Below are 14,121 nucleotides of genomic sequence, written 5' to 3'. Positions count from 1 at the left end.
TGGAGGTTGTCACGCTGTTGGCCTTAGTTTCAGCTAGGCGTGTGTCGGAATTGGGGGCTTTGTCTTGTAAAAGACCCTACTTCATCTTCCATGAATATAGAGCTGAACTCATGACACGTCAGCAGTTCCTTCCAAAAGTTGTGTCAGATTTTCATATCAACCAACCTATTGTGGTGCCAGTTGCTACTGGCTCCTCAATTCCATCAAAGTCATTAGATGTTGTAAGGGCTCTGAAGATCTATGTGAAGAGGACTGCTCGTCACAGAAAGTCGGACTCTCTGTTTGTCCTGTATGATCCCAAGAAAATTGTGTGTCCTGCTTCTAAGCAGACGATCTCTCGCTGGATCAGGTTCACTATCCAGCATGCATATTCTTCGGCAGGATTGCAGTATCCAAAATCCTTTCAGGCACACTCTACTCGTAAGGTGGGTTCTCCCTGGGTGGCTGCCCGGGGTGTCTCGGCTTTTCAACTTTGCCAAGTGGCTACTTGGTCAGGGTCGAACACGTTTGCTAAGTTCTACAAGTTCGATACTTTGGCATCTGAGGACCTACAGTTTGGTCAATCTGTTCTGCAGGAGCCACCGCGCTCTCCCTCCCGTTCTGTGAGCTTTGGTACATCCCCATGGTACTAATGTGGACCCCAGCATCCTCTAGGACGTAAGAGAAAATAGGATTTTAATCGCCTACTGGTAAATCCTTTTCTCGTAGTCCGTAGAGGATGCTGGGCGCCCGCCCAGTGCTTCGTTATCCTGCAGTAGCTATTTGTTTCAGTACTGTTTTGTTCTTGGTTAAGTACTGTGTTGTTACTTGGTTAAGTAATGTTGTTCAGATGTTGCTGAGTTTTCAAGCTCCAATATAGACAGTGGGCGCTAGTATACTGACTGTTAGACACCTATAAAAACACTTTAATAGTGACTGCAGCTTCACAATTTGGGGTGCTGAACCTCAAATAAAAATGGATATACAAACAAAAAAACAATAGGAAGCGCTGTCACCAAAAGTATCAAATTTAATAAAAGTTGTTTTTACATTATTCATAATAACTCACACAATATTATAAAACCAACTCTCCTGGTAGTTTTAAACCATTCTACTGACTCAATGCTACAGATACAATGTTACTTTAGATTTTATACAGTAACTTTTTAGTGTCCATGCTAGGAGGCTCTCTTTGATATACTGTATCAATATTGAATTGATCTTTAGTAAGATCCTCAGAGAAGTCTCTAAAATATGCAGGCTCCACGCGTGGGCTAATTAAATGAATGAGCTCACTAATGCCCTTGATTTTTATAACAATTGTAGGATGCACATTTTAGATGATTTGTGATCAATTATACCACAGTGTTCTGTTCAGTTATACAATGAATTAAAGCATGCTACTCTTGTCACAGCTCGCCTGACTGTGTGGCCCGGAATTTAAGAGACTTTGCTAGGGTGATATTGATACAGTGTATCAAAGAGAGCCTCCTAGCGTGGACACTAAAAAGTTACTGTATAAAATCTAAAGTAACATTGTATCTGTAGCATTGAGTCAGCAGAATGGTTTAAAACTCCCAGGAGAGTTGGTTTTATAATATTGTGTGTGTTATTGTGAATAATGTAAAAACAACTTTTATTAAATTTGATACTTTTGGTGACAGCGCTTCCTATTGTTTTTTTTTTTTTTTTTGAGTTTTCAAGTTGGTTAGCTTGGTTTGCCTTGTATGTGTGAGCTGGTGTGAATCTCGCCACTATCTGTGTAATTCCTTCTCTCGAAGTTGTCCGTCTCCTCGGGCACAGTTTCTATACTGAGTCTGGTAGGAGGGGCATAGAGGGAGGGGCCAGCCCACACTATTAAACTCTTAAAGTGCCAGTGGCTCCCAAAGGACCCGTCTATACCCCATGGTACTAAATAGAACCCCAGCATCCTCTAGGACAGGCCTGGCCAACCTGTGGCTCTCCAGCTGTTGTAAAACTACAAGTCCCATCATGCCTTGCCAAAGTTTTGCTATTAGGGAATGCTAAAACTGTGGCAGGGCATGCTGGGATGTTTAGTTTCACAACATCTGGAGAGCCACAGGTTGGCCAGGCCTGCTCTAGGACGTAAGAGAAATAGGCTTAATAACCGTATACAATGTCAAAGTGCAGCAAAGAAGGCAAGTAAGGTGCTAGCGTGCATAAAACGGGGCATTGAGACAAGGGACGAGGATGTAATCCTGCCGCTGTACAAATCATTGGTACGTCCGCACCTGGAATATTGTGTTCAATTTTGGGCACCACATTATAAAAAAGATATCTGTGAACTCGAAAGGGTTTAAAGGCGTGCTACTAAATTGATTAAAAGGCTAGAGGGACTGGATTACGAGGAAAGGCTTACTAGGTTGAATATGTATACACTGGAAAAGAGGCATCTAAGAGGAGACATTATTAATATCTTCAAATATGTAAAGGGACATTACAAAGAGTTATCAGAGGAATTGCTTATTAAAAAAAACTTTGTATAGGACACGAGGACACTCGCTGAGGATAGAGGAGAGAAAATTCCGTACGCAGCAGAGGAAAGGGTTCTTCACTGTTAGGGCAATAAGGATTTGGAATTCCCTGCCAGAGAAGGTGGTAATGGTGGAATCTGTAAATGCAGTTAAAAATGGATTGGATAAATTTCTGACTGAAAAAAATATCCAAGGTTATAGAATTTAAAATATCAACTTTGATAATCTGGGATTAACATGATTTATAGTTGTTAACTAGACATAAAACATTACTTCAGCAGGGACATTATAATGAACTTGGCTTAATACAGAATACAGGTTGAAGCCGATGGGCATCTTTTCAACCTCATTAACTATGTTACTATGTTACAGTCCCTTTATACATTGCCAGGTAGAACCCCTCTTACACACTGCACCAGGAAGAGTCCCCATTCCTGTTACACATTGCACCAAGTAGAGCCCCCTTTTACACATTGCACCAGATAGAGCCCCCTTTCCTTTTGCACATTGCACCAGGTGTATAAGGGAGCTAGGCTGATAGCTGAACGTCCCCTCTTTCGGGGGGTAACAGATTTTTAAAATTGGCCCTGGGGAAACTGAGATATCTGACTTCAAAGCAGTGGTCTCCATCCAAGCTTATTAATTGATTCTCCTAGCCAGATATCTCAGGTTCTGTCTGACTTTGAGTTTTTCTGACAGTGTACCCCAAAAGATGGGATTCTCCCTTTTGGTTGACTCTGGCAGCTTGTCTCTACCATACCCAGATCCAGAGATATCAGCCTTCAAGCAGCAGGCTCCAGCTCCACATGCCTAATATATATTATAATAAGAATTTACTTACCGATAATTCTATTTCTCGTAGTCCGTAGTGGATGCTGGGGACTCCGTCAGGACCATGGGGTTTAGCGGCTCCGCAGGAGACAGGGCACAATAATAAAAGCTTTAGGATCAGGTGGTGTGCACTGGCTCCTCCCCCCATGACCCTCCTCCAAGCCTCAGTTAGGATACTGTGCCCGGACGAGCGTGCATAATAAGGAAGGATATTGAATCCCGGGTAAGACTCATACCAGCCACACCAATCACACCGTACAACCTGTGATCTGAACCCAGTTAACAGTATGATAACAACGAAGGAGCCTCTGAAAAGATGGCTCACAACAAGAATAACCCGATTTTTGTAACAATAACTATGTACAAGTATTGCAGACAATCCGCACTTGGGATGGGCGCCCAGCATCCACTACGGACTACGAGAAATAGAATTATCGGTAAGTAAATTCTTATTTTCTCTAACGTCCTAAGTGGATGCTGGGGACTCCGTCAGGACCATGGGGATTATACCAAAGCTCCCAAACGGGCGGGAGAGTGCGGATGACTCTGCAGCACCGAATGAGAGAACTCCAGGTCCTCCTCAGTCAGGGTGTGCCCCTGACCAAGTAGCAGCTCGGCAAAGTTGTAAAGCCGAGACCCCTCGGGCAGCCGCCCAAGATGAGCCCACTTCCTTGTGGAATGGGCTTTTACTGATTTTGGCTGTGGCAAGCCTGCCACAGAATGTGCAAGCTGAATTGTACTACAAATCCAGCGAGCAATCGTCTGCTTAGAAGCAGGAACACCCATCTTGTTGGGTGCATACAGGCTAAACAGCGAGTCAGATTTTCTGACTCCAGTCGTCCTGGAAACATATATTTTCAGGGCCCTGACAACGTCAAGTAACTTGGAGTCCTCCAAGTCCCTAGTAGCCGCAGGTACCACAATAGGTTGGTTCATGTGAAAAACAGAAAACACCTTAAGGAGAAATTGAGGACGAGTCCTCAATTCTGCCCTGTCAGAATGAAAAATTAAGTAAGGGCTTTTATATGATAAAGCCGCCCATTCTGACACACGCCTGGCTGAAGCCAGGGCTAATAGAATCTTCACCTTCCATGTGAAATATTTTAATTCCACAGTGGTGAGTGGATCAAACCAATGTGACTTTAGGAAACTCAAAACAACATTGAGATCCCAAGGTGCCACTGGGGGCACAAAAGGAGGCTGTATATGCAGTACCCCTTTTACAAACGTCTGAACTTCAGGCACTGAAGCCAGTTCTTTCTGGAAGAAATTTGACAGGGTCGAAATTTGAACCTTAATGGACCCTAATTTTAGGCCCATAGACAGTCCTGTTTTCAGGAAATGTAGGAAACGACCCAGTTGGAATTCCTCTGTAGGGACCTTCTTGGCCTCACACCACGCAACATATTTTCGCCAATGCGGTGAAAATGTTTTGCGGTTACATCCTTCCTGGCTTCGACCAGGGTAGGGATGACTTCATCTGGAATGCCCTTTCAGGATCCGGCGTTCAACTGCCATGCCGTCAAACGCAGCCGCGGTAAGTCTTGGAACAGACAAGGCCCCTGCTGGAGCAGGTCCTTTCTTAAAGGTAGAGGCCACGGTTCTTCCGTGAGCATCTCTTGAAGTTCCGGGTACCAAGTCCTTCTTGACCCATCCGGAACCACGAGTATCGTTCTTACTCATCTCCTTCTTATGATTCTCAGTACTTTTGGTATGAGATGCATAGGAGGGAACACATACCCTGACTGGTACACCCACAGTGTTACCAGAGCGTCCACCGCTATTGCCTGAGGGTCCCTTGACCTGGCGCAATATTTGTCTAGTTTTTTGTTCAGGCGGGACGCCATCATGTCCACCTTTGGTTTTTCCCAACGGTTTACAATCATGTGGAAGACTTCCCGCTGAAGTCCCCACTCTCCCGGGTGGAGGTTATGCCTGCTGAGGAAGTTTGCTTCCCAGTTTTCCACTCCCGGAATTAACACTGCTGAGAGTGTTATCACATGATTTTTCGCCCAGCGAAGAATCCTTGCAGTTTCTGCCATTTCCCTCCTGCTTCATGTGCCGCCCTGTCTGTTTACGTGGGCGACTGCCGTGATGTTGTCCCACTGGATCAATACCGGCTGACCTTGAAGCAGAGGTCTTGCTAAGCTTAGAGCCTTGTAAATTGCCCTTAGCTCCAGTATATTTATGTGGAGAGAAGTCTCCAGACTTGATCACACTCCCTGGAATTTTTTTCCTTGTGTGACTGCTCCCCAGCCACTCAGGCTGGCATCCGTGGTCACCAGGACCCAGTCCTGAATGTCGAATCTGCGGCCCTTTCATAGATGAGCACTCTGCAGCCACCGCAGAAGAAAACACCCTTGTCCTTGGAGACAGGGTTATCCGCTGATGCATCTGAAGATGCGATCCGGACCATTTTCCCAGCAGATTCCACTGAAAGGTTCTTGCGTGAAATCTACCGAATGGGATCGCTTTGTAAGAAACCACCATTTTTCACAGGACCTTTGTGCAATGATGCACTGATACTTTTCCTGGTTTTAGGAGGTTCCTGACTAGCTCGGATAACTCCCTGGTCTTCTTCTCCGGGAGAAAACATCCTTTTCTGGACTGTGTCCAGAATCATTCCTAGGAACATTAGACGTGTCGTCGGAAAAAGCTGCGATTTTGGAATATTTAGAATCCACTCGTGCTGTCGTAGAACTACTTGAGATAGTGCTACTCCGACCGCCAACTGTTCTCTGGACCTTGCCCTTATCAGGAAAGCGTCCATATTTCTTTTAGGAAGAATCATCATTTCGGCCATTACCATGGTAAAGACCCGGGGTGCCGTGGACAATCCAAACGGCAGCGTCTGAACTGATAGTGACAGTTCTGTACCACGAACCTGAGATACCCTTGGTGAGAAGGGCAAAATTTGGACATGTAGGTAAGCGTCCCTGATATCCAGTGACACCATATCGTCCTGGTTCGCTATCACTGCTCTGAGTGACTCCATCTTGATTTGAACCCTTGTATGTAATTGTTCAAATCTTTTAGATCTCACCGAGCCGTTTGGCTTCAGTACCACAATATAGTGTGGAATAATACCCCTTCCCTTGTTGTAGGAGGGGTACTTTGATTATCACCTGCTGGGAATACAGCCTGTGAATTTTTTTTTTTTTTTCCAATACTGCCTCCCTGTCGGAGGGAGACGTTGGTAAAGCAGACTTCAGGAACTTGTGAGGGGAAGACGTCTCGAATTTCCAATGTACACCTGGGATACTACGTGTAGGATCCAGGAGTCCACTTGCGAGTGAGCCCACTGCGTGCTGAAACTCTTGAGATGACCCCCCACCGCACCTGAGTCCGCTTGTATGGCCCCAGCGTCATGCTGCGGACTTGGCAGAAGCTGTGGAGGACTTCTGTTCCTGGGAATGGGCTGCCTGCTGCAGTCTTCTTCCCTTTCCTCTAACCCTGGGCAGATATGACTGGCCTTTTGCCCGCCTGCCTTTATGGGTACGAAAGGACTGAGACTGAAAAGACTGTGTCCTTTTCTGCTGAGATGTGACTTGGGGTAACAAAAGTGGATTTTCCAGCTGTTGCCATGGCCACCAGGTCCGATGGACCGCCCCTTTATACGGCAATACTTCCATGTGCCGTCTGGAATCTGCATCACCTGACCACTGTCGTGTCTATAAACATCGTCTGGCAGATATGGACATCACATCTACTCTTGATGCCAGAATGCAAATATCCCTCTGCGCATCTCGCATATATAGAAATGCATCCTTAAAATGCTCTATAGTCAATAAAATATTGTTCCTGTCAAGGGTATCAATATTTTCAGTCAGGAAATCCGACCAAGCCCCCCAAGCGCTGCACATCCAGGCTGAGGCGATTGCTGGTCGTAGTATAACACCAGTATGTGTGTATATACTTTTTAGGATATTTTTCAGCTTCCTATCAGCTGGCTCTTTGAGGGCGGCCGTATCTGGAGACGGTAACGCCACTTGTTTTTATAAGCGTGTGAGCGCCTTATCCACCCTAAGGTGTGTTTCCCAACTCGCCCTCACTTCTGGCGGGAAAGGGTATACCTCCAATAATTTTCTATCGGAGGAAACCCACGTATCATCACACACTTTAATTTATCTGATTCAGGGAAAACTACAAGTAGATTATTCCCACCCTACATAATACCCTTATTTGTGGTACTTGTAGTATCAGAAATATGTAACACCTCCTTCATTGCCCTTAACATGTAACGTGTGGCCCTAAAGGAAAATACGTTTGTTTCTTCACCGTCGACACTGAAGTCAGTGTCCGTGTCTGTGTCTGTGTCGACCAACTGAGGTAAATGGGCGTTTTTACAAGCCCCTGACGGTGTCTGAGACGCCTGGACAGGTACTAATTTGTTTGCCGGCCGTCTCATGTCGTCAACCGACCTTGCATCGTGTTGACATTATTACGTAATTCCTAAATAAGCCATCCATTCCGGTGTCGACTCCCTAGAGAGTGACATCACCAATACAGGCAATTTGCTCCGCCTCCTCACCAACATCGTCCTCCTACATGTCGACACACACGTACCGACACACAGCACACACACAGGGAATGCTCTGATAGAGGACAGGACCCCACTAGCCCTTTGGGGAGACAGAGGGAGAGTTTGCCAGCACACACCAAAAACGCTATAATTATACAGGGACAACCCCTTATACAAGTGTTTTCCCTTATAGCATTTTCACATATGTAATCATATCGCCAAATAAGTGCCCCCCCTCTCTGTTTTAACCCTGTTTCTGTAGTGCAGTGCAGGGGAGAGCCTGGGAGCCTTCCTCACAGCAGAGCTGAGCAGGAAAATGGCGCCGTGTGCTGAGGAGAATAGGCCCCGCCCCCTAAAACGGCGGGCTCTTCTCCCGGAGTTTGTGAGATCTGGCAGGGGTTAAATACATCCATATAGCCTCAAGGGCTATATGTGATGTATTTTAGCCATAAAAAAGGTATAATACATTGCTGCCCAGGGCGCCCCCCCCAGCGCCCTGCACCCTCAGTGACCGCTGGTATGAAGTGTGCTGACAACAATGGCGCACAGCTGCAGTGCTGTGCGCTACCTTATGAAGACTGAAAGTCTTCTGCCGCCTGTTTCTGGACCTCTGGACCTCTTCAACTTCGGCATCTGCAAGGGGGGTCGGCGGCACGGCTCCGGGACGAACCCCAGGGTGAGACCTGTGTTCCGACTCCCTCTGGAGCTAATTCTCTCCCCTAAGTCCCTCGTAGCAGTGAGCCTGTTGCCAGCAGGACTCACTGAAAATAAAAAACCTAACTTAAACTTTTATTCTAAGCAGCTCAGGAAAGCCACCTAGATTGCACCCTTCTCGGCCGGGCACAAAAATCTAACTGAGGCTTGGAGGAGGGTCATGGGGGGAGGAGCCAGTGCACACCACCTGATCCTAAAGCTTTTATTATTGTGCCCTGTCTCCTGCGGAGCCGCTAAACCCCATGGTCCTGACGGAGTCCCCAGCATCCACTTAGGACGTTAGAGAAAATATATTTGTATATTTTCGTTGGTGGATTGCTCTGGCTCCTGAACTCTGATCCCCAGGTCCCCAGCACCTCCTGAAGGAGGGGGGGGAGGGGGGGATAGCTACTTTTTTAATCTCATTCAAAGTTAAAAAAAATCTATTTCCAGGAACTTAAGATATCTGCAGTCAAGCAAGCTGCCCTCCCACCAGAAAATGATGAATATTAAGCCCACTCCACTATCCACCACTCCCCTACATATTAAAAAACCCCTACCACCCTGGAAGTCATGTACCTAGGCCCCTTCATTCAGCACAATGTAAACTTTCTACAGTTTAGTGTTCACCCTCCCACCACATCACTGACCACCTGTGCAGTAGAGGAGTAATTAGCAGAAATTACTGCTCCAGGTCCTACATGCAGAGTGGAATATAGGGCCTGGTTCAGGTTCCACCACCCCCCTTTTCCAAGCAGAAATTGCGATCACACCGCAGGGGACCTGCCTCCATCTTTTTGATTGCGGTGGCTGCGTGTGACGTCACGCAGCCGCCCCAATCATGCCCCTGTCATGTCCACCCCATTCATGCTGGCACGCCCCCCAATTCCAAGCCACGGCCCTGCAAAGCTAAGTCTCTGCCTTGGAAAAGGAGCGTTGCCGCACCCTGCCCCACGAACACTTCATTTGCATTTTCTGCGGGCGCACACAGAAAATGCGGGCGCAGGACAGGCCCTGTGCATGCACCGCATCCTTTTAGTAATTTTTGCGTTTGGATTGCGTATTGCGATCCGTCCTGAATTGGGCCCATAAAACACCCCCTACCACCCACGGGACACCAAAGCTGCCGCTGATAGCACCCCTTCCACTAGAGGATGGGTAGGGGCCCCAGTGCATTGCTGTGCCCAGGGGCCTACACTGCTGTTAAGACATCCCTGGTTTGTGTGTGTGTGTGTGTGTGTGTGTGTGTGTGTGTGTGTGTGTGTGTGTGTGTGTGTGTGTGTGTGTGTGTGTGTGTCTGTGTGTGTTATACTTACTTCAGCCTCCAGAGCAGCTGCTTCCACCTGGCTGCCGGTTTGTCAACCGCGCTATGTTCTTCTCCTACTGCGGACATTGGGAATTGGGAGGGGCGGAGCGTAGGTGGTACAGGATGCTGCAGTCACTGCAGCGTGCCAATGCAGGCTGCCTGTCACTGTGTGAGCAGGAGCCGGTATAGTACAACACTGGCGGGGCAGCGACGGAAGCACAGCTGTGGGGGTGCTGAGTATCTAAGGATGTATGGGTGTTTTTGCACCCCGTTCCAACACCCAGAACGATCATCTAAGGTGGTCTGCGTCCAATTCTGGCACCCAACAAGGCTATCTAAAGATGTCTCTGTGTTCTGCACACTAGCACGGTACCCAGAATAGGTATCCAAGGTGGTCTGCTGCCCGTTTCGGAAACCCAGAATGGGTATCTAAGGTGGTCTACATCCTATTCCGGCACCCGGAACAGCTATCTAAGGTGGCCTGCGCCCTATTCCGGTACCCGGAATGGCTATCTAAGGGTGTCTGGGTGTTCTGCACACCATTTCGGCACATGAAATAGCAATCTAATGTGGTCTGCACCCTGTTCCGGCACCCGGAACGGTTGTCTATGATGGTTTGAGCCCTGTTCCGGCACCCGGAACAGGTATCTATAGTGGTCTGCCCCCTATTCTGGCACCCTGAACAGTTATATAAGGTTGTCTGGGTGTCCTGCACACCATTACGGCACATGAAACAGCTATCTAAGGTGGTCTGCATCCTGTTCCGGCACCCGACACACTTGTCTATGATGGTTTGAGCCCTGTTCTGGCACCCGGAACAGGTATCTAAGGTGGTCTGCGCCCTATTCCGGCAACCGGAACAGCTATCTAAGGTTGTCTGGGTGTTCTGTACACCATTCCGGCACATGAAACCGCTATAAGATGGTCTGCATCCTGTTCCGGCACCCGGACCGGTTGTCTAAGATGGTTTGAGCCTTGTTCCAGCACCCAGATCAGGTATCTAAGGTGGTCTGCGCCCTATTCCGGCAACCGGAACAGCTATCTAAGGTTGTCTGGGTGTTCTGTACACTATTCCGGCACCTGAAACCGCTATCTAAGATGGTCTGCATCCTGTTCCGGCACCCGGACCGGTTGTCTAAGATGGTTTGAGCCCTGTTCCGGCACCCGGAACAGGTATCTAAGGTGGTCTGCGCCCTATTCCAGCAACCGGAACAGCTATCTAAGGTTGTCTTGGTGTCCTGCACACCATTCCGGCACATGAAACAGCTATCTAAAATGGTCTGCATCCTGTTCCGGCACCCGGACCGGTTGTCTAAGATGGTTTGAGCCCTGTTCCGGCACCCGGAACAGGTATCTAAGGTGGTCTGCGCCCTATTCCGGCAACCGGAACAGCTATCTAAGGTTGTCTGGGTGTTCTGTACACTATTCCGGCACCTGAAACCGCTATCTAAGATGGTCTGCATCCTGTTCCGGCACCCGGACCGGTTGTCTAAGATGGTTTGAGCCCTGTTCCTGCACCCGGAACAGGTATCTAAGGTGGTCGGCGCCCTATTCCGGCAACCGGAACAGCTATCTAAGGTTGTCTTGGTGTCCTGCACACCATTCCGGCACATGAAACAGCTATCTAAAATGGTCTGCATCCTGTTCCGGCACCCGGACCGGTTGTCTAAGATGGTTTGAGCCCTGTTCCGGCACCCGGAACAGGTATCTAAGGTGGTCTGCGCCCTATTCCGGCAACCGGAACAGCTATCTAAGGTTGTCTTGGTGTCCTGCACACCATTCCGGCACATGAAACAGCTATCTAAAATGGTCTGCCTCCTGTTCCGGCACCCGGACCGGTTGTCTAAGATGGTTTGAGCCCTGTTCCGGCACCCGGAACAGGTATCTAAGGTGGTCTGCGCCCTATTCCGGCAACCGGAACAGCTATCTAAGGTTGTCTGGGTGTTCTGTACACCATTCCGGCACATGAAACCGCTATAAGATGGTCTGCATCCTGTTCCGGCTCCCGGACCGGTTGTCTAAGATGGTTTGAGCCCTGTTCCGGCACCCGGATCAGGTATCTAAGGTGGTCTGCGCCCTATTCCAGCAACCGGAACAGCTATCTAAGGTTGTCTGGGTGTTCTGTACACTATTCCGGCACCTGAAACCGCTATCTAAGATGGTCTGCATCCTGTTCCGGCACCCGGACCGGTTGTCTAAGATGGTTTGAGCCCTGTTCCGGCACCCGGAACAGGTATCTAAGGTGGTCTGCGCCCTATTCCGGCAACCGGAACAGCTATCTAAGGTTGTCTTGGTGTCCTGCACACCATTCCGGCACATGAAACAGCTATCTAAAATGGTCTGCCTCCTGTTCCGGCACCCGGACCGGTTGTCTAAGATGGTTTGAGCCCTGTTCCGGCACCCGGAACAGGTATCTAAGGTGGTCTGCGGCCTATTCCGGCAACCGGAACAGCTATCTAAGGTTGTCTGGGTGTTCTGTACACCTTTCCGGCACATGAAACCGCTATCTAAGATGGTCTGCATCCTGTTCCGGCACCCGGACCGGTTGTCTAAGATGGTTTGAGCCCTGTTCCGGCACCCGGAACAGGTATCTAAGGTGGTCTGCGCCCTATTCCGGCAACCGGAACAGCTATCTAAGGTTGTCTTGGTGTCCTGCACACCATTCCGGCACATGAAACAGCTATCTAAAATGGTCTGCCTCCTGTTCCGGCACCCGGACCGGTTGTCTAAGATGGTTTGAGCCCTGTTCCGGCACCCGGAACAGGTATCTAAGGTGGTCTGCGCCCTATTCCGGCAACCGGAACAGCTATCTAAGGTTGTCTGGGTGTTCTGTACACCATTCCGGCACATGAAACCGCTATAAGATGGTCTGCATCCTGTTCCGGCACCCGGACCGGTTGTCTAAGATGGTTTGAGCCCTGTTCCGGCACCCGGATCAGGTATCTAAGGTGGTCTGCGCCCTATTCCGGCAACCGGAACAGCTATCTAAGGTTGTCTGGGTGTTCTGTACACTATTCCGGCACCTGAAACCGCTATCTAAGATGGTCTGCATCCTGTTCCGGCACCCGGACCGGTTGTCTAAGATGGTTTGAGCCCTGTTCCGGCACCCGGAACAGGTATCTAAGGTGGTCTGCGCCCTATTCCGGCAACCGGAACAGCTATCTAAGGTTGTCTTGGTGTCCTGCACACCATTCCGGCACATGAAACAGCTATCTAAAATGGTCTGCCTCCTGTTCCGGCACCCGGACCGGTTGTCTAAGATGGTTTGAGCCCTGTTCCGGCACCCGGAACAGGTATCTAAGGTGGTCTGCGCCCTATTCCGGCAACCGGAACAGCTATCTAAGGTTGTCTGGGTGTTCTGTACACCATTCCGGCACATGAAACCGCTATAAGATGGTCTGCATCCTGTTCCGGCACCCGGACCGGTTGTCTAAGATGGTTTGAGCCCTGTTCCGGCACCCGGATCAGGTATCTAAGGTGGTCTGCGCCCTATTCCGGCAACCGGAACAGCTATCTAAGGTTGTCTGGGTGTTCTGTACACTATTCCGGCACCTGAAACCGCTATCTAAGATGGTCTGCATCCTGTTCCGGCACCCGGACCGGTTGTCTAAGATAGTTTGAGCCCTGTTCCGGCACCCGGAACAGGTATCTAAGGTGTTCTGCGCCCTATTCCGGCACCCTGAACAGCTATCTAAGGTTGTCTGGGTGTTCTGTACACCATTCCGGCACATGAAACCGCTATCTAAGATGGTCGGCATCCTGTTCCGGCACCCGGACCGGCTGTCTACGACGGTTAGAGCCCTGTTCCGGCACCCGGAACAGGTATCTAAGGTGGTCTGCGCCCTATTCCGGCAACCGGAACAGCTATCTAAGGTTGTCTGGGTGTCCTGCACACCATTCCGGCACCTGAAACCGCTATCTAAGATGGTCGGCATCCTGTTCCGGCACCCGGACCGGCTGTCTAAGACGGTTAGAGCCCTGTTCCGGCACCCGGAACAGGTATCTAAGGTGTTCTGCGCCCTATTCCGGCACCCTGAACAGCTATCTAAGGTTGTCTGGGTGTTCTGTACACCATTCCGGCACCTGAAACCGCTATCTAAGATGGTCGGCATCCTGTTCCGGCACCCGGACCGGCTGTCTAAGACGGTTAGAGCCCTGTTCCGGCACCCGGAACAGGTATCTAAGGTGGTCTGCGCCCTATTCCGGCAACCGGAACAGCTATCTAAGGTTGTCTGGGTGTCCTGCACACCATTCCGACACATGAAACAGCTATCTAAGATGGTCGGCATCCTGTT

The 14,121-nt window shown here is 49.2% G+C and overlaps 1 protein-coding gene across 4 annotated transcripts in view; it reads right to left on the bottom strand.

The window, feature by feature from the left end:
- SUSD4 (sushi domain containing 4) overlaps positions 1-14,121 on the bottom strand; it is a 206,367-nt gene that overhangs the window by 72,849 nt on the left and 119,397 nt on the right. The gene's annotated exons all lie outside the window — the stretch shown is intronic.

Source organism: Pseudophryne corroboree, chromosome 4, assembly GCF_028390025.1.
Source record: "Pseudophryne corroboree isolate aPseCor3 chromosome 4, aPseCor3.hap2, whole genome shotgun sequence".
Classification (NCBI taxonomy): Eukaryota; Metazoa; Chordata; class Amphibia; order Anura; family Myobatrachidae; genus Pseudophryne; species Pseudophryne corroboree.
Note: the sequence above shows the minus strand (reverse complement) of the source record. Positions and strands in the feature narration are given on the sequence as shown.